The sequence below is a fragment of the Typopeltis vanoorti genome, chromosome 2 (assembly GCF_054136105.1).
Source record: "Typopeltis vanoorti isolate ZY-2024b chromosome 2, IOZ_Tvanoo_1.0, whole genome shotgun sequence".
NCBI lineage: Eukaryota > Metazoa > Arthropoda > Arachnida > Uropygi > Thelyphonidae > Typopeltis > Typopeltis vanoorti.
Genome location: NC_143550.1, coordinates 16,776,098 through 16,802,926, shown reverse-complemented (window position 1 = coordinate 16,802,926; position 26,829 = coordinate 16,776,098). Strand labels below are relative to the sequence as shown.

General features: G+C 36.3%; 1 pseudogene; it reads left to right on the top strand.

Moving 5' to 3' along the window:
- Nucleotides 1-1,448: 1,448 nt before the first annotated feature.
- LOC150108850 (amine oxidase [flavin-containing]-like) lies at nt 1,449-9,992 on the top strand (annotated as a pseudogene).
- The last annotated feature ends 16,837 nt before the right edge of the window (nt 9,993-26,829 follow it).

The following is a 26,829-nucleotide window of genomic DNA, read 5'->3' as shown; positions in this document are numbered from 1 at the left end:
GGCAAACCCTCACCATATGCCTCTCTGATTCAGCCAGAGAGGCATGTGGTGAGGTTGCCTGCAAGGATAGAAAAATCAGAACTCCATGGTGGACACAGGAAGTTAAAGAGGCAGTGAAGGAAAAGAAGAAAGCATATCAAGAGTTCCTGGCAAATAAGTCAGATTGTGCTCTTAGAGAATACAGAGACAAATGTAAGAAAGCTAAACAAAAGTCATGGGAAGACTTGGGTAAGAACACAGAAAATAAATATCAAGAAAGTGGCAAGATATTCTGGAGGTTGTCGAAGAAGCTCAGAAATGGAAGAAAAAGTGCTCTAAATGGAATTATAGATGATAAAGATAACATGAAAACTGGAGAAAAAGATATCCTTGAAGTATGGAGTAATTATTTCGAAAAATTGCTAAATGAAACAAGCAGTGATAGCACAGTGGTAAAAAAACAATCAACAGGCACGCAGTCAGGAATACATATCCATACTTGAAGTAGAAAAAAGCCATCAAAGGCCTGAAATGTGGAAAGGCAGATGATATTCAAGATGATATTCGACCAGAAATGCTCAAGTATGGAGGTATAAAAGTCTTACAGTGGCTGCACTGCATAGTTCAGAGGGATGAATTCCGGATGATTGGAGTGGAGCTCTCATAGTACCCATATATAAAAGAGGAAATAAAACTGAATGTGAGAATTACAGAGGTATTTCATTACTGAGTGTTCCTGGTAAGATATATGCAAGTATACTTGAGAAATGGCTGAGAAGGAATATGGAAGAGAAGCTTGGTGAAGAACAAGCTAGATTCAGGTCAAATAGAGGCTCTCATGCTCATATCTTCACTTTACAACAAATAGTTGAGAAATCATGGGAATATAACAAAGATTAGTATTTAAGTTTTGTAGATCTGGAAAAGGCATATGACTAGGGATCCCAGACATCCCGTTGTCCTGAGAAAACTTTTCGGGACAGCTTTTTGTCCTGTATTTTAGAGTTCAAGACTGAATAACAAGATCGATGAGTTTATTCTATTACAAACATCGCTCTCTCCCATTACAGGGAACTGTAGACGCGTTATTTTCTCAAGGCGAGTGATGGCGACACTGCAACAATGATAAGTTCGTTAGAACAGTGTGCATGTGCATTGACATTTTGGCATGTGCCGTGATATTGGCTCAGCTTTAAATAGCATGGAACGTTCCGCTTGGCCCGTGCCATTTTAGAAGCTTGCTCTGAGAGAAACAGATTGCTGCTTGTACAGTATTAATTACTGTACGGCTGCTGTTAAAATGTATAGTTTTTCAATTAATATTGTTGAATGTCAAAAATGCCGAAAAGGAAGTGTGATTATTCAGACACTTTAAAAACTCAATTTCCGTTTTTAAAAAAAATCTACTAAATTTGGCGAGACAGATAAAGTGGAGTATATGGTTTGTGGTGGCTTGTTTAATATTGAGCATGGTGAAAAGTCCTGCATTACCCAGCACATTGCTACGAAAAGACAAATCTGCATCTCGAGCTAGTACAAGTGCAAAAGTCGGTGATTTCTTTACCAAAGAGATGGGGGAAAGTGGAAAAGAATCAACGCAAGCGTTTATTGTAAATGTTTTGGCTGGATTTGCAATCAAGCAATTCAAACTGGAAATGGAAAAAGCAAATTATATATCTATCCTGATTGATGCTTCAAACCGTGGTGCTTCAAAATTAGTGCCATTGATAGTTCGATGTTTCGTTCCAGAAAAAGGTTGTTAAAACCATGATTCTAGAATTTACAGACCTTCCTAGTGAAAGCGCAGAACGGCTTATGGATTACATATGGGACTTGTTAAAATCTTGGAAGATTAAAGATAAAGTCATAGCCTTGTCAGCGGACAATACTAATACTAACTTCGGTTGATGTTCGAGAAACTGAAGAAACAACGTGTACCATAAATTGAAAACTAGGTTTGATTGGAGTTGGTTGCTCAGCTCATATTTTAAACAGTGCTGTGCAAACTGCAGCTGATACATTGCCTGTAGACATTGAGGCTGTTATAGCTAAAATATTTCAACACTTTTATATATATACTCTGTAAGAGTCCAGTCCCTAAAAGAATTTTGTGAATTTGTGGGCAACGAGTATAAAACTGTTCTAGGACACTCGAAGACAAGGTAGCTGTTGTTGCATCCAGCTATCAAAAGTTGTTGAATGAAATGTATGGATTGAAAGCCTATTTTCTTTCAATAGATAAATGTCCGACAATGTTGAAAGACTTTTTTCCAGAACCCAGTGTCGAAGCTGTTTTCTACTTTTCTCTAGTTGCAATGTGAAATGTTTCATATTACTATCAGGAGCATAGAAGGCAAAACGATATCTTTCGTTGAAGCACAGTCAGTTATACAGTCACTGGTTGGAAAAATTGAAATGAGATGAAATGAAAATTTGACAACTACCACCGAAAAGAAGTACTTTTGAGTTGCAAGAGGAAGGATTGATTAGTGAAAAGGCATTCCAATCTCATAAAATTGATTTCTATAACACATATGTGTCATATATAAAAGAATGGTTACAGTATATGCTAAAATTAGACAGTATGTCTTGGGTGAAGCTGAGAACAGCATTATGTTAGGAAAATGTTCTTCAAACAGTCCAAACTATTAATCAGACCGCTGCCATATCAAACATTGTTGAATCTGATTTGTTTGATGAAGTAATGATAGTGAAAACAGCTCTGAAGTCCAAAGAAGATAGTGAAGTGAAGGACATGTTGAAATCCAAAAATTTAGATGAAGTCTGGGTAGATCTCTTAAAAAATGTTGAAGGAGAACTATCAAATTTAAAGAAAGTGGAGAAGTTCGTTATGTATATCCCTGGAACAAATGCCTGTGTTGAAAGATTATTTTCTCGCATGAATGCACTGTGAACTGATTGTCTGTAAAGCCATTCTTCAGTGAGGATTGTAGCTTTTCATGACATGATTCTTAAAAGCAAACAATTGTTAAGTGAAATTCATTCTTCAGAAAAGTATTGCAAGAGTGAGCAAGACTGATTGATTAATAAGAATATTGTCAGGTGAGAACAGCATTACTGTATTAACAATCTATAATATTAAGTAAAAAACCATTTGAAGGCAACTTAAAGTTGCTTAATGAAAATATGAAGCCTAACAATTTGATTTACTATTTGTTTACTTATACTTGGTAAAGTGTGTGCATAGTAAACCTTACCACGCACACACTTGTAAAGTTAGAATCATTTTGTAAGACTGGCATATGTGATGGATGTGCATACAACTTTCACACTCAGTCATAAGTGTCCCGTATTTTTTTTCCAACATACGACAAGGTGCTAAGAGAGAAGCTATTCAGTACGCTACAGTTATATGGTGTCGATGGGGCATTGTATCAAGCAATACGTAGAGTTTATTTTAGTTGTAAGTCAGCAGTTAGAATTGTAGGAAGTACAGGAAGATGGTTTAATGATAAATCTGGTGTCAGACAAGGATGTACATTATCCCCTCTGTTATTATCTATGATCACATTATGAAGGAAAGTGGGATTAAACCTGATATCAAAATTGGAGATGTTATTGCAGCTCTTTGCTTTATGTGGACAATGTTATACTTCTAAATAAATCCACTACAAGTCTGCAAGATTCCCTGACTAAATTGAATAATTATTGTAATAGATATGTTATGAAGGTCAGCAATAACAAGACAAAGACAATGAAAATAGGCAGAAGAATTGAAAATATCAACTGCATTGTGAATGGAGAACCTATAGAGCAAGTGAAACATTTCAGTGGCACGATTTTTAGTGAAGATGGTAAATTAAAGATGGAAATAGACAACAGAATCAACGAAGCTAGTATGTTAGGAAGTCAACTGAATAAATTTATATGGAATAAAAGAGAAATTGTCGGAACACTAAATTAGCTGTATACAAGACAGTGTTCAAACCAATTTTAACTTATGGATCTGAGAGTTGGGTCAGAAGTAAAACATTTGACCAAAAACTAGAGACCACAGATATGAGATTCCTGAGAAAGATTAGGGGCATGAACAGATGACATCATTGGCAATATCATATTAAAAACGAGGATATTAGGAAAGAACTTGACATTGTCAGCATCCAGGAATGTGTTAGCAGAGCTAATCTCAGGTGGTATGGTCACTTAAACAGAATGGGTGATGAAAGATTAGCAAAACAAGCTTTCTTTGTCAGGTTGGCAGGAAAAAGACCCAGAGATAGATCAAGATATAGGTGGATTGATATGGTAAAATGTGCCTTAGAACAGTGCTTCCCAAACTTCTGGATGTCAGGGCCCCCTTTGCAAAAATTAAAATATTTCACGGTCCCCTCGAAAAAAAATCGTGATAGAGAGATATATTATTATAATATTTATTGTATTTATATTCAATACAAAACATACACAGCGAATATTGCAAAAATCAAATGCATATATTACATTTTTGCCTCTTACCGTTTGGTTCTGAAGATGATGTGGGCTGTTCTGGTAAAATATGAAACACTGTCCTTTTTTTTTTTTTTGAGTCTGTTTCTGCTTCTTCTGATTGTTCGTGGGAATTTTTTTTTTTTTTTTATCAGCCACTTATCCATCTCAGGGTTAAATTTTTTAACGTAGAATAGATCAAATAATATCACCACTTACCAATACTGGCACACCACAGACTGATAACATGAAATTAGTGAATATTATATGGGAATAACGGAATCCCCGGACCAGGAACATTTTTCTCTTTTGTGACTTTTCTCCCTTTAAGTAATAAGCCTAATGCGAAACAGGCAGCAAAGGCAGGTTATTCAAACGTGCATATGATTGGTGCAGGTATTAACAAAAGATCGCGCAACCGAAAAAGAATGGTGCACCGCTCAGAGTCATTGCCATAATTTTTTTTTAGGTCATGGTACACTTCTGTAGCAATTTTTCCTAATTCACAGTAAAATTTTATCACAGCTCTCTGCTCCATGATGCAACTTCTGACACGCTCCACTCACACACTCTTACTTCAATAGTTGCCACACAAAAATTGCTGCATCACCTGATTTGAAAGTTGTAATACAACACATTCTAGTGGTCAAAACTATAAAAACATTTGTTACTTTTATAAAGGGCTGTCCTGTAAAAAATCAGTCTCATTACTTAACAGGCACACTATATACAAAAGCTCATTGGCATGAAGTACATCAACTTCGCCAGATCAAGTCAAAAGGAATGGTCACTGCTCCATTGACCGAATCATTGCAACAGCACTTAAAAGAGAACTAAAGGAAAAGTAAACCCAAACAGCATTGCAAAAATCTTAGCACAAAAAGCTAAATCCAAAATTCTTTAAATTCTTACAGATACCAAAAAATATATCTATTATCTTTACAAAAAAAAGTTTTTTCATCAGGTCCTAATCTACAGCAAACTCCAATCCAGTAATTCTACATGTAATTGATGCAGCACTCAAACTAACCAAAACAGATAAACCTTCTGTCACTGGCATTCTTCCTGATTTTCTTAGTCATCTTGACCTAAGATCTTGCCCACCATCACAATCATCTCATCCACCCCTTTTACCCTGCTTAATTGCCATAGCCACACTTTCTGTCATTCTTCCAGGTAAACACTCCTCTGGCATCAAGTCTCCATACATTATACCTCTTACCACTCTGTTCCGTGATTGCTCACCTGCATCCCTTACTCTTTCTCCTCTAACCCTTTCTCTCTGTGTTCCCCTACTTACTGTCCTGGCATTATCCCTGGTTCCAGCACTCCCTTGCATTCTTCTCATTCCCTCTCCCTGACTGTTTCCACTCCTCTTCTATCATTCCCATAACCCTCTCTCGTTTCATCTCTTCTGTTTCTATTCTCTCCTCTTCTATCATTCCCATAACTCTCTCACTCCTACTCTGATTCATCTAATCTCATCTTTCATACTTATCTCATTCCCGAGACATTCCACCTCCTCTTTCAGCTCTTCTATCTCTCTCTGCAAGTTAGCTTCTTGATCACCATTCATCCTCCCAATCAAGACAATCTCCGAAAACTTCACAATCATTCAAGCCTTTCACACTCCCCACTCTTATTTTTTCATTCATATTCTGCTCGTTATTCTCACCCTCTATCACACTACTCGTCTCATAGGTTAAGATTCTCTTGTCCCTGATGCAACGAGGTCGGTTATTGTAATATCTAACTCACTAAGTTCCTCCCATTGCCTACATTTTGCGCATATATATGCATTCCCCCTTCTCTCACCTGCCATATATCCAACTGCTGGGATGCATACATACCACAAGCGCCGCATGCCACAAAATCCTGTAGTATAATCCTGAAGAGAAGTTTTTAACCAATGTATTCTTCCTATATTGACATATGGTTGTGAAACATGGATACTAAATGCAAAGGAAATTTAAAAATTAAGAAGAACACAGTTTAGTGTAGAAAGAAATATGCTTGGTATCACAAAAGGAATACGTGGATAACAAATCAAACCAAAGTCTCCATCATAGGAAGAGTGAAACACCTGAAATGGCAATGGACTGGGCATATTGTTCAAGGACAAAATCAGTGATGGGCAAAAGAAGTAGTACTGGATTGAATTCCATGAGAGGAAAAACGACCACGATGTCGACCTAAATCACAATAGATTGATATCATCAGATTTCCAGGAGTGACATGGGAAAGGAGAGCCATGGATATTTGGAGTAATCTTGGAATGGCCTTCATCCAGCAGTGGACTGACAATTGCTAATGATATATATATATCATTAGCAATTGTCAGTCCACTGCTGTAGTATATAGTAGCCTGTGTAGCTCAGTGGATGTAGCGTTTGTACACCACGGCATTTGACCGCACGAATGAAGACTTTGTGTTTCGAATCTAGTCTGCGACTAGAGGAAATTTTTCTAAGCTTTTTACGATCAGTTCCCGAGTTAGTCGATCTCTGGCATGGGAAAGCGGGTTTTTCGTCCCGTAAACTCAAGAAAATCGACTGTAGAACCCACACTATTTTAGACATATTAAATATATTGTGTTAGGGACCACGAGATAGCGGCACTTGTTGAGTCACCTCTTCATTGCTTGCTGCTTAATTAGCGATAGCCTTGGGCCAGCTATCTCTGATTAGGTACCAGTGGAGATTGAACTACTGACAGTCTCCAAAAGTTAGATAGGGCTAAACGGCCTCGCCTACTCCCTATATGGGAATAAAAAGGCGTTAGCTGATTTTTTTTTTTTTTTTTGATATTTTATTTTAATGAGAAGTTAAAGAAACAGTTCTGGAGAAGAAGAGTGCACACCTAAAGTTCTTTAGGAAATAAATCAGCATGGCAAATGACCTAAAAGAATATAGAGCAAAATGTAAGAGAGTTAAGCTACATGTGAAAGTAATTAAAAGTCATGAGAAGACTTTGGTAAGAATATAGAAAATAAATATCAGGAAGATGGCAAAATGTTCTGGAGGCTATTAAAAAAGCTTAGAAATGGAGGAAAGAGTATCGTAAAAGGAATCAAAGATGATAAATGTGATATCAAAACTGAAGATAAGGATTTCCTAGGAATAATTACTTTGAAAGACTTAAATGAAACAAGCATTGATAGAACCATACTAGAACATTTTAAGAGGAATGCAAACAGGAGTACATATCAATACTTGAGCTATAAAAAGCCATCCATCAAAAGCTTGAAATGTGGAAAGGCAGCTGGAGTAGATGATATTTGACCAGAAGTGCTTAAGTATGGAGGTATGCATGTTTTCTAGTTGCTATTGCATAAATCAAGGGTTGGGGGGAGGGGGCTGATCAGAAAGTCAAATTCCAGGTGATTAGAGCAGAGCCCAAATAGTTCCCACTATAAAAAAAGGGAATAAAGTTGAATGTGAGAATTACAGAGGAATTTCTCTACTAAGTGTTCCAGATAAGATTTATGCAAGCATATAGTTTCTGAACATCTTTGAAAAGATGTTCAGAAAGATTGTGGAAGAGAAACTTGGAGAAGAACAAGCTGGGTTCAGACCAAATACAGTTTATTAAGATCAGATTTTCACTTACCTGGTTGAGAAACTGATAATATGCCAAGGATCTGCTTAAGTTTTGTAGATCTGGAAGAGGCATATGACAAGGTGTCCAGAGAAAAGCTTTTCAAAACACTACAATTATATGGAATAAATGGAACTTTATATACAGCAATATTTAGTTTATATTGCTGTATATAAACTATACAGCAATATAAACAGAAAATGTACAAGAATGCACATTTTCTCTACTCTTATTCATCTATATTAGTGGTTCTCAACCTTTTTCCCACTTGTACCCCTTTTGAACCAATTTCTATAAATTGTACCCCTTGTTTTTAACCACACTACCGACCAAGACGTATATATACGTCCAGGTTATCATGGATGCGAAGTGCATATTAAAATTGTAATACAATTGATATTACATTGAAATATATGATGGATACGAAGCATATGAGGATGCGTATTTGATCTATAATGGCTGGTAAGGTGGTTTTAAAATAGCTGTTTTTAAATACTGACACTTTTGTTCACTGCCTATCTTAATGTAAAATAGTGGAAATGAGGTAATGAGTTGGGAAAGGAAAATTACTACACCAAAAGTACAAACCACAGATTACGCATACCACCGGTTGGGAACCGATGATATACATGGATGACATTATGAAAGAAAGTGGCATTAGATCTGATATTAAAATTGGAGATGTCATACTTAGATCTTTGCTTTATGCAGATGATGTACTCTTAAACACACCCATTGAAAGTCTTCAGGATTGTCTAACTAAATTGAATAATAGCTGTAACAAATTTGGCATGAAAATCAACAATAAAAAAATATGATTCCAGCTAACGAACCTTGGAATTGTCCATTTGCTCAAGAATGGGATGACATATCATTGTATTTATTCTTATAGAAGGAATGCTGGACAAGGCATGGCTTAGAATTCTGTCTATCAGTATTTCAAGCTAACCTAGCTTCAGATCTAGCTCATGTTTCTCTCTTGTGGTCTCTATGGTATACGAAATGTTGTGATGGTAATAGACGAATATGGAATGTAGATAATGGAGCCCAGGAAAGGAAATTTATAACTGGATCTATGACTATTAGTGAGCTGTTGGCTAAAAGGTTAGGTGATAAAGTAAAGCCTGATTCTCAGGTGTAGGAATTAATTCAAAATGAAAATACTGCCACAGTAACAACAATTAATGGAAACACATGAGGCAGACTATGTAATCATGGCCATCCCTCTACCAGTGCATCTAAAAATCCATCATGAACCACCTTTGTCTCTACAGAGAAATCAGTTAATTCAGAGGACGCCAGTAGGTTGTGTTATCAAAGCAAATGTGTGTTATAAAAAACCCTTCTGGAGGACAAAAGGATATAATGGATTTTTGACTTGCAGTGATGGCCAACTTGTGCTAGGAAATGTGGTTGATGACTGCCATCCAGGATTTGATTTAGCAGCTCTAATAATCTTTGTTTTTGCTGATCATGTAATTAGACTGCAAGAAATGACTAGAGAGGAAAGGGAGGAAATTATAATAAAAGATCTAGCAAAGGTATATGAATCAGATGAAGCTCTCTGTCCAGTGCATTATGAAGAAAGGAATTGGTTAGCTGAGCAGTATTCAGGTGGGTGTTATGTATCGACTTTTCCGCCTGGAGTCCTTAGCCGTTATGGAAAGATTCTGAAGGAGCCATTTCATAGAATTGATTTTGCTGGCACAGAAACTGCCATTTCATGGCCAGGTTAAATGAATGGTGCTGTCCAAGCAGCTCAAGAGATAATGCATGAATTGGGACTGATTCCTGAATCTGCCATTCTACCGAATGAAAAAGAGTGTGAAGAGATGCCTTCTCTACCTTTCGAAAAGTCTTTCCTTGAACGTCATCCACCATCTGTAAGAACGTTACTTATAGCAGGTAGCCTGGCTACAGCAGCTGTCGTTGGCAGTCATAGTTTTCTGGGTTATTCCTATTACCATCTATGATATACCACTTAAGAAGCTTTGACAAACCAGAGATGTAGCTGGCTCATCTCCTGTCGGCTGCGAATAGTCTTTGCTAGCAAAGGTTGGTAGCAAAGACTATTCGATAGCTCAAACTTGCTTAACGCAAAAAGTTAAGCAAATTTGAGTGGTTAGTAGTTGGAAGGGAATCAATCATTCGATGCTGTTGGCGTGCACGCCCTCCATGAGTCTTTGGACTCCCTGGAGGTGTCACATAATAATAATAATAATAAAAAACCAAAACTATGAAAATAGGCAGAAACATTGAACACATCAGTTGCCTTCTGAATGGAGAACCTATAGAACAAGTAAAGTGTTTCAGCTATTTAAGCGCACCTTTTAGTGAAGATGGTAGGTTAAATCTGAAAATAGACAACAGAATAAGCAAAGCCGGTGTGGCAGATAGCCAGTTTCTTTTCTTTTTTCTTTTTTTTTTTAATATTTATCTCACACACAAGAGGTACGAGAACCTATAGCACATCAGTGCCATGTGTGAGTTGTAGGATGAGGGTTGAGAAAGAGGAAACCTATTGATATTCTTAAAGAGTTGTGGATTGAAATTGTTGGGAAACATCATGAGGACGGCAGAGGACAGAGGTAGATGGAATTAAATAAGGAAGAGAAAAAGCAGGTTCGATGAGTTTGCAGTTGTACTGTAAAGGGATGTTAGACAACAGCTGCTCTTGTTTTAACAGGCCTAACAGCAAGTGGAGAAGGTGTTTGCCAATCCACTGAGGCAGTGACCATGGAAGTATCTGTAGAAAAGACACACAGCTGAAACATTGTGTTGGTGAGATAGAAGTTGAAGTGAGCCTGTGAGGGAAGGGTCACATATGAGCCAAATTGCTCTCCTCTGGACAGCATCAAGAATTTTTAAGGAGGTTTTAAGTGCAACTAGAGAAGAATTTTAAGAAGAACTAGGACAAAACGAGATCATTAAGAACAGAGGACTTCAGCTCAAGCCTAGCAAGATTATGGTTCTCAAAGGAAATACTGAGGGGAAGATCCTGAGAAACAAAAGTATTTTAACAGAGAAAGAACTGAGGAAGTCAGCAAGTTCAGGTACCTGGGATCCATTATTAATGAGAAGAATTACTGTTCAGAAGACATCAAAAGAAGATTAGGAATGGCAAAAAAAAAAAAAAAAAATCAGAGATTTGTCTAAAATCTGGAATGATGGATCTGTCTCCACAGGAACATAGTTGAGGATTTTGAATGCAGCAGTTTTTCCAACAGTGACTTATGGATGTGAGACCTGGAACCTAAAGAAGTCTGATAGGAAAAGAATAGCTGTTTTTGAGATGTGGTATTATAGAAGGTTGTTGAGATATCGTACTAAAAGGCAGACAAATAGATAGGTGCTAGAAAGGTAGAATTTTAAAGCTCATTATGTATTGACAGAAGAAAGTTGAAATACTTTGGACACAGTGAAAGGACTTCTCTAAACAGTAATAGAAGTTAAAGTTCCTGGCAAAAGAAAAAGGGATAGACCATCAATGAGATGGATAGATAGTGTGTCTGGAGTGACTGATCTTCATAGAGTTGAAGCCTCCAGAAAAGCATACAACAGGACTACCTGGTGAGGACTGGTGTGGCACATCAGGAAGCATCTGGCAAATAGATGGATGATCAAAGACTAGAGGCCACAAATATGATGGTTCTGAGAAAAATTAGGAGAATGAATAGATGGCATCGATATCAGAATCATATTAAAAATGAAGTTATTACAAAGGAACTTGGCATTGTTAGCATTCAAGAATGTGTAAGTGGAGCTAAACTAAAGTGGCATGGCCACTTAAATGGAATGGGTGAGGCAAGGTTAGCAAAACAGGTGTTTGATGCCAAGATGGCAGGAAAGAGATCCAGAGGAAGACCAAGGTCTAGGTGGATTGATTCAGACAGAAGTGCCTTAGAAGTACGAAATGTTAGATATGACAATATTGGGGTGCTGACAAGTAATAGACTAATTTGGAGGATAATTGTGATTGGAGATTAATAATAATGTAAATTTAATCATGTAGTGCTGTCATAATGGCTTGAACACTTGAAGGTAGATATCAGGAAATTGATTATTGTTTTTTTTTTTTTTAAGTTATTTTATTTTTGTTTCTCTGAAATTGTCACACTAAAAGAAAAGGCATCCAGCTACAAATTTGCAAAGTGCCAAAAACCTAACTAAGCTACTTTTCCTACAGGTTCCTATGTGAAGTATTAAATGACTAGAAAATGCACATATTATTATTATTATTACGTGACCCCTCCAGGCAGTGGTGTAGCTAGAGCTTTTGTCGCCCCTCTCAACACACACCAAAAATACTACAAAAATGTCAAAATGACATAGAGGGAAATAAATTAAAACACTATGTTTATTTTTGAAGTAAAACTTTAATTTCAACATTCTGAAACATTATTTTTCTTGCTTTTCTGTTAGCAAAATCGTTGATGACATGGCAAAGTCTATTTCATAATAATGTAGGGAATTCTTAATCTATTTTATTTAGAAAAACTCCTCTCACAACTAGCAACACCTACAGCAATTGTGAGGAAAATTCGCAGTAGTATTACAATATTTGGAAATGAGTTCTCAAGACTGTATTTTAGAATTAACTGGAAAAGTTAAAAAAGGTTCAAAGTGCCGCCCCTCCCTAGCTATGCCTCTACCTCCAGGGAGTCCAAAGACTCATCGAGTGAGGGTACCTAATTCACAACTCTCTGTCTCTACCACTCAATTCACCAAAAAACTACACCAACGGAATCTATTGCCCACCACCACTAGTATTTCCATAGACAATCACAAACATCCATGCTACTTAGGTGGCGCTTTTTGGAATTGTCAGTTAGTGTTTAAATTTGAGCTTAATGTACTGAAGATGCCTGTGACACACAGGCGAAAATTATAATTAAATAATCTTTCTACGTGAGTTTTTTCCGTTATTTATTTTGTATAGACGTATAATGCTATGCATTAAGGGAAGGGCCACTACCCAGACCAGTTTCGACCTTTATTGAGGTCTCATCAGTGGAAGCCAGACCCAGAGGTGGTGATACTAAGGTGGAAGTAATGCAGGTCATATCACCATATACCGGTTGCCAAAAGGTGTCAACACCTTATTATTAAAATTCTCTGGATTCATTTCATTTGTATTGTTGATTTTATTGAATTTATTATTCTTTTTTTAATGATACTTTTAGCTGCAATGGCTCATTGAAGATAATATCATTCAAAACACTCATTAATGATTCATCTTCAGGCAATTTTTATGTCTATATATGTAGATACAAACATACATTTATTGATTATGTACCAAATCAAATGTTAAGAACTGCATGCAAAAACTATCTGTTTGAATATATTGTCTATTCGAATGTTTTATAATTTAAAATGTATTATAATAATTGCTTTGTTAAACCAATCTTCAGCCTGAATGTATAAAAATAAAAAATAAAATATTACAAAATATAAAAATATTCAATTATAATATTTAAGGGTTTCAATTTTTGCTGTCCTCAAAATTTTCTGCCTCTAGACATTGCATTAGTTGCTTAGTGGGTTATGATGTCCTACTCCCTATATAATGTCAATGAGATTATAATAAATGGATTGAGGCAGTTCATTTAAATTCTTTTTTTCTTTTTTTTTGACAAAAACTAATCAAGAAATTATTATTTTTATGGCTATATAGCCTACTTTTGCTTTAATCAAGAAATATTTATATATTCTCTGTCAACTTATGTCATCTATAATAAACCTTAGTGGTGTAACTAACACCAAGCAGGAAAAAAAAAATTCATTAACCTCTCTAATATTTCAGTGGTTCTCTACTCAGCATCATCAGAGCACAATGAAACTTGGACAGGCACACAGCACTATATATATATACACCAAGTAATTGTAGAAACAAATTAAATTGTAACTAACACCTAATGTCCTTATATGGTGCCCTCTAGGAGTCAGATAACTACAAAGTTAATTCAGAGAAGTCTGGCTATTAAGTCTTAAAATGATAGTTTGGTTTAGTGCTGTGTGCCTATCACAGTTTCATTGTGCCCTGATTATGCTAGGTAGAAAACAAGTGAAATATTAGCGAGTTTAATAAATGTATTTTTAACTCTTGGTGTTAGCTATACTATTAAGCAGGGGTTTAGTCGGGCCAGGGCGATGCCCTGGTACTTTTTTAAAACTATCTATTTTTAAATTCATTATAATAATGAGATTTATCATGCATTTCCAGCTTTCGGTCAAAAAATAGCAGATTACCGTTCTTGTCATTTTCGTTTCAGAAAACAAGGCAATCTCTCTCTCTGCCATATGGCCATCGCAGTCATCATCATCATCATAATAATAATGTCACACTTCGTGCTCTGGATTTTTGTTTCCAAGCTAGAGCCCTAGCACTATTTCTTTTAGGACTACACCTGCTATTAAGCTATATTATGAATAATGAACAACACCTAAGCCTTTCTGTATGAATTACCTGATGTCATTTCTCCCTGGCCAGCTACTCCACTCTTGCTTCAACTGATTTGATTTCTCAATACATTTTTAATCGTTGTCAGTGAAGAAAACACATTTCTATTGTACTGATTTTATTATTATTTTCCTGACCCCCACAGAGTCACAAGACTCATTGCAGGAGATCAACACTAGTGAACACAAAGTCTATATACCACTCTTTAAAATCATCCACAGTCTACATGTTCACCACCCTCTCAGGCAATGCATTCTATGCTCCAACCACTCCTGCAAAAAACTTACTTCTTACCCTTTTACTCATCACCTCATTTTGCAACTTCCAGGGATGGCCTCTGGTCCTTGTTCCTTTCCCTCGTTCTACCATGTGAAAAATCTCAGTGTTAATATGATACTAGCCCTTTATCAGCTTAAATGTCTTGATCATATCCTCCCTTCGCCTTCTATCCACCAAACTCTACAGTTATGCTCTCAGTCTATCTTCATAATCAACATTGTACAGGCCTGACATCATTTTTGTTATCCATCTCTACACCCACTCCAAGGTTATTTCATTCCCTTCAAATTCCAGTGACCAGATCAGAAATCCAGATGTAGTCTGATCAAAGATTAAGTCCCAGAACTTTAAATCTCTATCCACAACCATCCCAAGATCCCTTGCTTTCTCTACTTCTTCCAGTATAATGTCACCAAATATGTATGAAGCATCCCTTTTGTGGATCCCAAAATTTAAAACCTTACATTTAGTTGCATTAAACATGTCACCATACTTTTGATATCCTCACACTTCCAGCTTATTCAAATCCTCTTGAAGAGCCAGAACATCAGCAGTATTACTAATAACCTTCCTAAGCTTCACATCATCTGCAAAAAACTGAATCTCTTTGTAGTTCTGTGAGAATATCATTGACATAAAGATTGAACAGCAATGGTCGCAGGACTGAACTCTGTGGAATTCCGCTTATAACCTTCCTACATCCTGATACTGTTCCCCCATATACAACTCTTTGATATCTATCAGAGAGCCAATCACCAATCCATTCCACTAACCTGATATTTAAACCCATATAATGCAACTTAAAAATCAACTTGTCATGTGGCACCCTGTCAAATGTCTTTGAAAAATCCAAAAAAATTAGAGTGTATGCCTTACCTTCATCCACTGTTCTTGTTAGTCTGTTGTAGAAGATAACCAGATTACTAAAACAAGAGCGTCCTTAAACAGATCCATGAAGGCCTGTATAAAAAATATTATCTTTGTTTGCCCAATTCTGGATTTTGTTTTATTTATTTATTTTTTTTTTCATCTTTTTTTTCTTCTCCACATTAAATGATAGCTTCAATTCCTCTGTTTCAAAATAATTCTATGAATTTGTTTTCATCTGTTAACAGTAAATATTGCTGTAGAAAATTGGTTACGAGCCCACATATTATGTGAACAAACATCTTGAGATGGGAAATAATGCAGAATTCTGTCTTTTTAATTTCATCGAGTTTCAGATAGATTTGGAGCTTAGGATATACACAAGAATATATCGTTGTGGTATGATTTTTATTATACCTTATGATGTTGAATACAGCATTCCTTATAATAATAAGGAATTCATTCAGATCATTTTATTGGCTAAATTATTTCAGACTGACTATAAGGGTTTGGTGTGTGTGTGCACATATATATACATACACACTGCTTGGCAAGAAGTCAACAGACACCATAGTATGAGGAACAAACAGCCATGGTGCCCACTTTAATCATATATAGGACCTCCTTTTGCTGTAATGACTGCAGCAATCCTACAGGGCATACTTTCCACAAGTGTACAATAGTGATCAATGAGAATTTTGGACCATTCTTCCTGTGGACAACTAATAAGGTGAAGGACTGTTGTGGTATGAATGTCCCTTGACCACACCTGATGCTCCAGTTCATTCCACAGATGTTCAATGGTGTTGAGAGCCCAGTCAAGTGTGGTGACACGAATGTCACCACACTTGACTGGGCTCTTAACATGTCCACAAACCACACAGTTACAGCAGCAGCAGCCTTATGACACAGTGCATTGTCATGCTGAAAGAGACAATGGTCAGTTCTGTAGAAACACCACAAAGTAGGAAGCATTGTATTGTAAAGAATGTTGAGATACCTCTCAGGAGTTAAATGTTTGCAGCACCATAAACAGAGGTCCAAGGCGTCCAAGGCCAAACCAGTAAAAACAGGACCATACCATCACACCTGGAAGCTGGACATATTGGGAATAAGTGAACTTAGATGGACAGGAATGTGCCGTTTTCAGTCAGGGGACTATATGGTGTATTACTCAGGACATGAGACAAGTCATAAAAATGGAGTATCTTTCTTACTCAGGAAAAAGATGGCTAGGTATGTATCAAGTTATAATCCAGTGAGTGACAGAATCATTTCTCTCAGAGTCAGTGGACATCCAATGAATATTACCATCATACAGGTTTATGCACCCACTACAGAGTCACCAGAAGAAGACATACGTGTGTAGAGGCTTAAGTGCTGTGAGGACATCATGTTGGAGGCTTAATGGATTTTTTACAACACTCAAAAAGAATTAAAATAGAATTTAATACTTCCTATATTTCGTCCTAGTCACTAGGACATCTACGGGGATTACAAAAACAGTTAATGTAACATACACACAAATAATAAACAATACTGAGCCCAACCACGTGGGTGACACTAAAGTCCTATCTAGTTGGAGCGCCCTCTAAGGGCAGTAGTAGGTGGCCTGGAATGTAAGGTGGGATCTCTGGTGATGAGTGTTTCCCAAATCTTCGGAAGCTTAATACAACCATATTTATTCAGATTTGGTTGGTTTTTGAGAGCTGCTGCTGCTTCCAAGAAAAGTTCTCTCTTTCTTGAATTTGCTGTGGTGGAGCATGGTGGTTTTCTTCCAAGATACCCTGTGGGTGGAATCCAAAACTTGGTACTCTGCTACTAATGGCTCACGCAAAAAGTTAAGCAAGTTTGAGTGCAGTTAGTAGTTGGAAGGGATTCAATCGTTCGATGCTGTTGGCACACTCTCCCTCAATGAGTCTTTGGACTCCCTGGAGGTGTCACATAATAATAATGATGTATACATATATCATTGCAAATTTTGTTAATAAAAATGGAATTCCGAAAGGGGAGGGGGCTTTTCATTAGACTTAAAAACCTAGTTCAAAAACAAAAATTACTGCATTGCAGCATACCCATTTGAACAGTTACACTTGTAGTATGCTCTCTTTTTTTTATTGTTTACAAAACAATACAGTTTCACTTTGAACCTGTCAGAAATAAATTTTTGATTTTCAATATTTCTATTTTCACAAGAACTGGAACTTTTTAAAAAAAATCTGAACAGTTGACTCACAGAAGTAAATAGCAGTGTTCAGTCATTACATATTCATTCACTATAACAAACCACTGAAACGTCCTGACCAAAGCCACACAGCCATGATGCTATTCAAAAGAAAATTCACTATAACAAATTTTCTGTGGTTCCTGTGAGTTTTCTGTAGTGCATCAACTGTAATATATCAAAAATTACAGTGCATTTATGATAAGCTCATCCTCTTTTTGACTTATGTATGATAGACATATAATTTTGTATTAGCTAATTTCTCCAGTACAGATGGTTCAATTGAAGTGACTCAATCAAGTTCAATAGAAATCCTAAATTTTCTGGAAGGAAACCAATTTCATTTAACACCTAAAATTTAGGATTTCTATTAAGGTCACTACAACATGCTTATTGGAGGCCTAAAATGGCTTGAAAAACATCCATATTTGGTTTCTAGATTACCTAATCTTTAGCCCATGTGTGCTAGAGCTCTGGTATATAATATAATAACAGCCCTTTCATGGGTGGGATTCACATACAAATACATATACATACTGTATGGAAAGAAGTCAAAAGACATCCCCCATGGGCAAGGTGCACTGTGTTATGTAAAGAGTCACATGTAGTCGGTATAAATTGGAAAAATATGATGCTCTCAAGACAGTGAGTGAAATGCTGCAAGAAAGAACTGACGGAGTTTGAAAGTGTTGCGATAGACTGCCATGTTGCTGGCCCATATGTTTGATAAATTGTTGACAAACTGGGTCAACAATCAGTGATACCATACTGAGATGGAAGTGCAGGGAGTCAACTGCAAGTGGTATCCACAATGGACAACCCACCACACTAACCAAATGTGACCATAGGGTGTTATGAAGGATATGTAGAAAGCACCTTTAATCGGCCGACACTCTAAATGTGAAGTTTTGGGCACCGACTGGAACAATTCGTTCAAACTGGAATGAATATGCAAGCCCCACATTATCCAACCCAGCATGCAGTGTTGTCTTCCGTGATGAAAAGAGTATGTACAGTGGGATGTGGAAGCTTTGAAAGCTGTGTTATGTATCAACAAATCACGCTACACTATCTACTGAGCAGATGCTCGGTGAACATCTCTTACCAGAGTGTGTAATCCCAACTATGAAATTCGGAGGTGGCAGTGTGATGGTGTGTATGTTATATTCCATCAAGTCGTTTTTGACTCCTAGTTATTCTATGAATATATGCTCTCCATTCAGATCTGTCCCTGGCCACATCTTTCAGACTTTCCAGATGCATTCCAGTTGCTTCTTTAACTCCATCCACCATCTAATTCTTGGTCTTCCTCTTCTCCTGCTTCCATCAACTTTAACAAGCATCACCATCTTCTCCAGACTCATTTGCTCGCATAACATGTCAAAAGTATGACAATTTTTGCTTTCACATCCATACAGTACCACAGGGAATACCATTGCTTTCATGATTCTGATTTTTGTTGCGAGGCTAATATCTTTAAAGATCTTGTTTAATTTGTCATTGCTTTCTTTCCTAGTAATAATCTTCTAACTTCTTCAGTACAATACCCATCTTTATTGATTCGGGATCCTAGGAGCACAAATTTCTCCCTATCTACTTCAAAATCATTAAGTTCACATATTGCCATAACTTTTGTCTTCTGAAGTTAAATTTAAGGCCATATTTCACACTTTCTTCTTTAACTTTCATAATAAGTTCCTCCAAATCTTCTTTGCATTCTGCTACAAGGTGGTATCATCTGTATACCTCAAATTATTAATATCTCTTCTGCCAATTTTAATTACAACTGAAGACCCCTCCAGTCCTGCATTCTTAAAATGTATTCACTGTACAAGTTAAACAGGTATGGAGATAAAACACCTCCTTATCACACCCCTTTACCTATTGTGAAATATTCAGTTTCTCCAAGATCTGTTTGGATAGTAGTTTCTTGTTCATAATAAAGATTCCTCAGAAGGATAATGAAATGCTCTGGTACTCCTACTGTTCTTAACACATTCCACAGTTTCACATGATCTACAGAGTCAAAAGCCTTACTCTAGTCAAGGAAACAAAGGTTGACATTCTTTTGATATTCCAGTGCTATTCAAGGGACTGAACAAGAGATCAGTCCCCTGATCTCTTGTTTCTCTGACTTTGCAGAATTCTGCCTGTTCATCTGGCATTTCTCTCTTCATGAATGGTTCCAGTCTTTTTTGAATGATCTTAAGTAAGACTTTACTTGCATGAGAAATAAGTGCTATAGTTCTGTAATTTTTGCACTCTCTTGCATCACCTTTCTTCAATAAAGGTATATAGACTGATTTTTTCCATTCCCTAGGCCATGCAGTTGCGATCCAAATTTGCTGACATAGAGCTGTTAAAATTTAAACTGCCTCTTCTCCCAGGGCTTTGAGCAGCTCAATAGGTATTCCATCCCCTCCTGGTGCTTTCTAACTGGATAGCTGTTGCAGTACCTACCTCACTTCACTCTCCAGTGGTACTGGCTCCTGTTTATAATCCAGCTCTTCAAATTTCTCAGTAATTTTGGAGTCCTTTCTGTAAAGAGCTTCTGTATACTCTTTCCATCTTTCTTTGATGTCTGCAGCTTCTGTAAGATATCCTTTGTGTTTACTTTTTAATATTGTCACCTTGGCATTGAACTTCCCTGATCTTTTTGAAAAAATCTCTTGTTTTTCCTTTCTTGTTTTGGTCTTCTATTTGTTGGCATTCCTGGTTAAAGTATTCGTCCTGGTCTCTTCTGGCTTGTCGTTGAAACTCTGCATTCAAATGCCACACTTCATTTTCCTCCTTTCCTCAGCAGTTTTGATGGCATCTTCTGACAGCCATGTAAACTACTTCTTCTTACAAACTGTTGAAATATTCTTCTTTGCTTCTGTTTTAATTATATCTTTAATCTCTTTCCATAGTTCATCTGGTTCTCTTTCACACAAATTGAGTGTGTTGAATCTGTTCTGTATACTAATTTTGTATTCAGCCGGTATGTTTCCAAGATCATATCTGATCGACATTTGTGTTGTTTTCAGTTTCCGTAATTTCACATGCATTGTAGCCACTAATAATTCATGGTCTGTTCCACTGTCTGCACCTGGAAAAGTCTTGACAGACTGAACTGCACTTCTCCATCTTCTTTGTCCAAGTATATAGTCAATTTGATTTCTATATTGTCTATCAGGTGATATCCATGTGTACAATCTCTGTTTAAAGCAGGTGTTAGCAACAAACAAAGAATTCTCTGCATAAAATGCAGCTAGTCTCTTCCCTGCAGTGTTACGAACACCTAAACCAAAACGACCTGTTATTCCTTGTTCCTCAGTTTCTCCCACTTATGCATTCCAGTCTCCGATAAGTAGCCATAAATCTCGCTTTGGTGTTGCATCTATCACTTCTTGTAATTCGCCATAAAATTCTTCTATGTCTTCTTCTTCATGTTGGAGGCTTAATGGATTTTTTACAACACTCAAAAAGAACCAACCGACCAACCTTTGCTGGCATAATGTTGAATTTTTTTTGTTGTTTTTTTAGGAAATCAATTTGAAATGATAAATACCGTTGATTGGACAAGTGGTCCAAAAGACTGCTTTTTGAAAAACCACTGTGGACATGGATGTTTATCATTGTCTTTGGGTGAGAGACAAACATTTTGCCCAGAGTGAGACCATTGCCCTGTATAAGCAGGGCTCTTGAACACTACCTTTTTTTTTTTTTTTTTAGTTAGCCTAAAACTATCAATAAATCAGCTTTTCAGAAGAGAGAGTACAGTAGATGACTGCTGCCACCTCATGGTCCTAAATCTGTGTGCAAATTCTGTGGTTGATGTTCAAAAAAATTAGGTTCACTACTAAAATTTGTTGTTTCCATTGGATCTAAAATTTTAATGGCAAAACAAATTTTATCTACATTGGCAAAAATAGTTGGAGAATCAGTTTCTGAAAAATTAATGGCACTAGTATACAAGAATTCCATTGTAGATTGCAATTTTTTCTTTTATTTTTTATGTTTGCTATAATAAATTTAGTTTAATCCTTTCGAGTGTGAGCAAACAAAGTTTGTGCCTGAAAGTATCTTCAGGACTGGGGTAAGGTGGTACAACACCAGGCAACTCGTTGCAAAGGTGGAGCAAGCTAACATCATTCCTATCTCAGTATCTCCCATAATGCAAAACACATCTCCTTGCAGATATGTCTAATGTTATGCATTAAGGGAAGGGCCACTACCCAGACTAGTTTCGTCCGTTATTGAGGTCTCTTCAGTGGGAGCCAGGCCCAAGTGGAGATACCAGGCAGAAGCATTAGCAAGGTCATCTCTACCTATAGGAGTTGCCTAACGGTGTGCCACCTTTTTATTAAATTACTTTGGATTTAGGGAAAGATGTCGAAAGTTTATTTTTCGCTTGGTTAGACTATAATAAATTTAGTTTAATCCATTATCCAAGTGTGAGCAAACAAAGTTTGCACTTGAAAGTATCTTCATGTTTGCTTTTATGTTTGCTGTAATTTCATTGAATGACATTGATTTAGTTATGATTCATTATGGGCATCACTTAAGAATTAAAGCCAAATAACTGGGAGGGAGACCTCAACATTACATTTAAGGAATGCAGACAACTGACTGGGACTTCTGATCTAATTACTAATCCTCATTTGTATGTGGTACACCCTGTTCGGCATCCACTGAAAAAATGAGGATGGACTGGCAATTTGGAACTTAGCTGACCAAATTGTACTCTCAGTTGGCTCAAACCAGAAATACATATGATAGTACAACATATGTATTTCTGGTTTGAGCCAATTGAATAAGGCTGGTTAAATAAACTCCCACTGTTTTTGTCAGGGAACCAGGGCAAACAGTGAAAAGTCAGCTACTAAAACAAACTTCAACTCCACATCTAGAAGATGAACAAACCAACAGCATAATGAATTAATGGAAAAGAAATTTAACTTTGCAGAAGAACTGGAAAAGTACCATGTGGATATAATTTTATTACTGAGACAAAGAAGCAGAAAACAGGTAAGAGCATATTAAATAATAATTATAGATTGTTATATTCAGGACAATAATGATCAAGGAAAGGCAGGGGTAGCAATAACATACAATACAAAACATGAAACTAAACTTCTTGCTTGGAAGGCAATTTCAAGCAGAGTTATGTGGACAAACTTTAAAATGGGGAAATGAAAACAATGAAACCTATTTGTGCCTATGATCCCACAGAAGGTTTTCCTAAGGAAGAAGTGGAAGAATTTTATAAATCATTAGAGCAGGCAGCTGATCGAGAAAATTATACAAGTTGTCCTTGTTGGAGAACTAAACAGCAGAGTATGAAATGAATTCCATCAGGCATATAGAAACGTTTTGGGAAAATTTTGAGAAAAAGACAAGGCTAATAATATTGGTAAGTATCTCTGCTGGATTTCTGCTCAGGATATAGAGTAGTCATTATAACACCATATTCCAACATAAAGATGTGCACAAGTTCATGTGGAGAGAAGATACAAAAAATAAGGAAAACCTCAATGACAGTGTCATTGTTGATAGTGACATCTTCATGCTGGTTCAGGATATAAGAGTGTACAGAGGATTCAAAATTGGAAGCGACCATCACTTAGTTTTAAGTATAATAAAAGTTAATATCACATTGAAAAAAAAAACAGTAATTAAAATAGTTTTAAAAAGAATTACAGTTGAGTAGCTTTTAGAGGCAAAGTGTTAACTAAACAATACAAATATTATTGAGTTAAAAATCAAACAGTTCAAAAACAAGAACCAAACTTTGGAGTCTCAGTGGCAAACCCTGAAGAAAATATTGATTGCTTTGGCTAGGGAGGCATGTGATGAAGTTGTCTGCATGGACAGAAAAATAAGAGTACTATAATAGTACTCTTATGGTACATAAGAAGTACTCCTGGAAAAGAAGAAAGCATAGTAAAAATTTCTAGCAAATAAGCAGACAGATAACCTAAAAGAATACAGAGAAAAAAAATGTAAGAAAGCTAAACTATGTGCAAAAGTAGATAAACAAAAGTCATGGGATGACTTTGGTAAAAAAAAAAAAAAAAAATAGAAGATAAATATTAGGAAGGAGACAAAATGTTCTGGAGGCTATTGAAAAGCTTAGAAACGAAAGAAAGAGTACTGTAAAATGAATCAAAGATGATAGTGACATGAAAACTGAAGATAAGAATATCCTAGATGTCTGAAGTAGTTACTTTGAAAGAGTGTTAAACAAAACAGGCAGTCACAGAAGGTGTAGTAGAAAATTTTCAAGAGGAATTCAAACAAAGTACATATCAGTATTTGAGGTGTAAACAGCTATCAAAAACTTAAAATGTAGTAGTAGATGATATCTTTTAAAGAAATTCCTCTGTAATTTTATAGATGCATACTTTAAGAGCTCTATCCATGCAAGACCCCTCTGAATTATGCAGTGTAGCCAAAGCAAAACTTTTATATCTCCATGTTTGAGCATTTCTGGTTGAATGTTGTCTATTTCAGGTAAGATTTATGCAAGGATATTTCAAAAGAGGATGAGAAAAATTGTGGAAGAGAACCTTGGAGAAGAATAAGTTGAATTCAGGCCAAATGCAGGTTGTTGAGATCAGATTTTCAAACAAATAGTTGAGAAATCAGTAATATAACAAGGATCTGTACTTAAGCTTGTATCAGGAAGGAGATATCCTCTAAAATACAGATACTATATACAAAGGCACAATTTTTAATGAAGATGGCAAATTAAATTTGGAAATGGCATACTACTAGGTGCCCAGAGAGAAGCTTTTCAAAAGCTACAACTATACACAATAAATGCCATAAATTTATTGCTTTTGGCTGGAGAGCGGATATGCTCTCCAGCCAAAAGGCTGCAGGTTCGAATCCCACCATTGGCATGGATGTTTGTGATTGTCTGTGAAAATACTAGTGGTGGTGGTAGATAGCATTGGTGTAGATGATGAAGGTAGTTGTGGTTCGTTTTAGTCTGGTAGATTGAGTGGTGAATACGGAGAGTTGTAGAGTAGGTGCCCTCCCTCGATGAGTCTTTGGATTCACTGGAGGTGTCACATAATAAATTAAATAAATAAATAAACAAATGGAACATTGTGCAGTGCAATGCATAGTCTATATTTAAATTGTAAGTCAGCAGCTAGAATTGAAGGAAATGCAGAATGTTGGTTTCATTAAAATTAGGTGTAAGACAAGACTGCACATCATCTTCACTCCTCTTTGTGTATATGGAATTATTAAAGAAAGTAGCATTAAACCTGATATTAAAATTGAAGCTATTAAACAACTCTTTGCTTTATGCAGATGATGATGTACTTCTAAACACATCCAGTACAAGTCTCCAGAATTTTCTATCTAAAGCTATAACAAATTTTGCATGAAAATCAGCAATAAAAGACCAAAACTCTGAAATTAGGCAGGAATTTAAAAAAACTATAGCTCCATTCTCAATGGAGAATTTATAGAACAAGTAAATTTTATCTGCTGTTTTAGGCACAATTTTTAATGAAGATGGTAAATTAAATTTGGAAATAGACAGAAAAAACCGAAGTTGGTATGGTGAGGAGCAGGCTGAATAAATTTATATGGAATAAGAGAAATTGGCCAAAACACTAAACTAGCAGTATACAAGACTGTATTCATATTGGAAGTTATCCCACTTGGTTATACTATAAATTAAAGATATCAAGAAATTATATACTTGGTTTAATCCTTTATCCAAGAGTGAGCAAACAAAGTGTGCACTTGAAATATTTTCAGGGCTGGGGCAACTCGTATATAGAAGCTGATGACTTCAAATCACTTGCCTTAGTATCCCATAATACAAAGCACATATCCTTATGGGTGTGTGTATACACACACACTAGGGGGGCTCTTTCCCCCCTGGCACCTATGATGCCCCCCCCCCCCGAGTTCCAGACTGGTAGGCCAGTTCTCCTTGAATTTTGAAAACTTGAAGGGGGGGGGGATTCCGTCCCCTTTCGAGTCTTCACAAAACAAAACAAACTAATAGGTTTATTGGTTTGTTTTGTTTTTAAAGAAAAGCTGCTGTTTTTTGTATTTTGGTTAAAAATAAAATAAAAGGACCGCTTAAAGAAAATTTGTATACTTAAATTTAGTGCCACATATTGAAAGTTGCTGAAAGTTTTTTCACATGGTTATACTATAAATTAAAGATGCCAAGAAATTATATTCTTGGTTTCATCCTTTATCTAAGTCTAATAAGCAAACAAAATTTGCACGTGAGGTCACTTCACAACTGGGCTACTTGTGTATAGAAACTAATGACTTCGCATCAATTGCCTTAGTATCCCATAATACAAAGCACATATCCTTACACACATGTATAATGCACACATTTGTGTTTCTAAGTTCAAATAACATTAATAAATGCTGTTTCCTGAAATAAGAAACTTATATGTGTATGTAGCAATAAATTATTACATGACACCTCTAAGGATTCATTGTGGAAGGGCACACTACTCTACTGTCCCTATCCCCTACTTAATCATCTAAATACTTAATGACACCACTATCACCACCACTAGTGGTAATTTTTGTCTGTAAATTTTGCGTGTTTTCTTGGTCGATTTACCTGTATGCAAGATGAAAAATCCAGTTTCTGAAAGAGAAAAAAAAGACATAGTACCTCCACATGAGATTGGCTGACTTACCCTTCAATTGAAAAAGCCCATATTTAAAGATTTCTCTTGTCACAATTGATTTTGAGCTTAACCGATTTGTTGACACTAGAGGGCAAATACATGACTGATCACTGCATTAATTGATGAAATTTATGCCTTTTGTCTGCACTGATTTAAAATTTCATGTAAGCTTTCCTCCATGTCTTTGGCAACCATTTCTTGATGAAAGAAATCGAGTATTATAATTAAATCTTTATGAGCAAGTTACTTTTATTCATTCAACTAAATCACTATGTTATCCTGGTTATCGTGGTTCATCATCAGTATTAATATGG